Source organism: Garra rufa, chromosome 2, assembly GCF_049309525.1.
Source record: "Garra rufa chromosome 2, GarRuf1.0, whole genome shotgun sequence".
In the NCBI taxonomy this organism is placed as follows: domain Eukaryota; kingdom Metazoa; phylum Chordata; class Actinopteri; order Cypriniformes; family Cyprinidae; genus Garra; species Garra rufa.
The window spans coordinates 8,374,886-8,377,694 of record NC_133362.1 but is presented as its reverse complement, the minus strand read 5'-3'; positions in this window follow the sequence as shown (position 1 = coordinate 8,377,694).

Sequence of the window (2,809 nt, the reverse complement as noted above, 5' to 3'; positions counted from 1 at the left end):
ACACACACACATCTACAGCTATACTGAACATTCACAATGCATTTGTGGTGACTTGTTTTGTCTTCTACACTTCCTAAAGGTTGTGTTATTACACTGGGAGTGTCTTGTGAGTATGCAAGTGCGATAGTAAACTTCAGCAGCGCTAATGTTGTTAGAGTTCAAACTGCCTGAACTCAAAAGTGTGAGATATAAATGAGCAATTGCAAGATGTTAAGCCTGGATTGTAAAATCTAAACTTGCAATTGTAAGAAAAAAATCCAAATTGTGAGATTAAAATTCGCAGTTTTCAGAGAAAAAAACTAATACAATAAGTTTTTCATAATATTGATCAATTTTATTGCCAGAAAAGTCATTGTAAATATATTGTAAATATAAATACATGTACAGTTATGGAAGTATATTTCTGCTTTTTATTGACTTTTTTTGCATCTTTTTTTTAACCCCAAAATTTGCCGTTTCACAAAATTATGAGAATCAAGAAAAAATACATAATTAAGAGACAAGTCAGATTTTTGAGACAAAACGTCATATTTGTGATGTCCGAATTACAAAATGCAAACTTAAAATTTCAAAAAAGTCATAATTGAGATTTAAACTCAGAATTCTAAGAAAATTACAAAATTACAAAAATTATTTCATATTTGTCAGATTTAAACTCAAAAAGTCAGAATTACAAAATGCTAACTTTTAATCCCAAGAAAAAAAGGTATAATTGTGAGATGTAACGTCAGATTTATATGTAAACTTAAAATTTCAAGAAAAAAAGTTAACCTTTTTCAGAGAAAAAAAAAATTGACATGTGAACTCATAATTCTAAGAAAAAAAGAAGCCAATATTACGAGATATAAACTCATAATTCTAAGCCAAAAAAAAAAAATTGAATTGTAAAATGTGAACTAATTCTGCATTCTAAAATATAAACTAAAACATCACTCAAAAATAAATTTCAGAGCAAATTCATAAATACTGTGATATGTATAATATTAAAATGAAATATGATTTGTAAAATATTAAGATTTTCTACTGCACACACACATAACACAGCTCATACAAACATTTGTTCAGAAGCCAGCGGTGAAATGAGAGAAAATCAAATGTTCTCTTCGGCTCTTCTGTGGTATTTGGGCCCAGTGTTGACTTTGGGATCTGGTAACGTTCACTTTGCAGTCATCCATGTAGGCAAAGACAAGGAATTATAGCTTCACTGAACTCCAGTGGAAAATAAACATATTTTCAGCTCTGTTAGTACACATCTGGAGAAGATAGAGATCACAATGATCTTGTATGTATATGTCAGTTTTATTTTATCACCCTAACCTAGTGTTTTGAAACAGATGGTTGTGGTTTGTGTGTTTGTGTATGTTAATGAAAACAGAGCATCATTTCAACCAATCAGCCATAGTTGCTGGTAGATTCAAGTAAAAATCTAGTTAAAATGAATCCAAGCTTGTTTTCCACACTAATTTTTTTACTATTTGTACTGTACTATTTACATTTTAATACGCACATGTGCAAGTAAAAAGCCACACAGACACTTCTGATAACTTTTTTTTTTTTTTTTTTTGCCGTTCTGAATCAATTGAATCATTTAACTGGACGATCTGTTTCACAGGAATAAACCAAGTGTATCAACTCTGATGGCTTTTTTTTTTTTGGTTGGTTGCTATTAAACATCGTCAGCTTTCAAGAGCTCACAAGAATTCATCATAAACAAGTTTAATGACTTTTTGTTAAAAGTACATTAAGATATTATGTTTTTGATAATATTGATCATTTTTATTGCCAGAAAAGTCATTGTAAATATATTGTAAATATAAATACATGTGCAGTTATGGACATATATTTCTGCTTTTTCTAACTTTTTTTTTTTTTTTTTTTTACAAAAAGATTACTTTTTTAACCCCAAAATTGCAAGATATAAACCCGCAATTCTGTGAAAAAGGTACAAATTGTGAGATAAGTCACAATTACCCATTTTCCCACATTTTTGGCCTTTTTTCACAAACTTATGATAATGAAGAAAAAAACATAATTAAGAGACAAGTCAGAATTCTGAGGTAAAAAAAAATCTCTGAATGTCTAGAAAAAAACATCATATTTGTGAGATATAAACTAAGAACAAAAAGTCAGAATTACAAGATGCAAACTTAGAACTAAAAAGTCAGAATTTAATGAAAAAAGCAATATTTGTGAGATGTTAATTCAGAATTCTAATAAAAAAGTCAGAATTACAAGATGTAAACTCAGAATTCCAAAGAAAAAGGTCATAACTGTAAGATGTAAAGTCAGAATTTCAGGAAAAAAGTCATATCTGTGAGATGTAAACTCGGAATTCCAAAAAAAAAATAATAATAATAATAGTAAGATGTAAAGTCAGAATTCCAAGGAAAAAGGTCATAATTGTAAGATGTAAAGTCAGGATTCCAGAAAAAAGTAATATCTGTGATATGTAAACTCAGAATTCTAATTAAAAAGTCAGCATTACAAGATGTAAACTCAGAATTCCAAGGAAAAAGGTCATAATTGTAAGATGTAAAGTCAGAATTCCAAGAAAAAAAAGTTATATTTGTGAGATGTAAACTCAGAACTCTAAAGTCAGAATTACAAGATGCAAACTTAGAATTCCAAGAAAAAAGTCATATTAGTGAGATGTAAACTCAGAATTCTAATTAAAAAGTTAGAATTACAAGATGTAAACTCAGAATTCCAAGGCAAAGTCATAATTGTAAGATATTAAGTAAGAATTCCAAGAAAAAGTCATATCTGTGAGATTTAAATTCAGAATTTTAATTAAAAAGTTAGAATTACA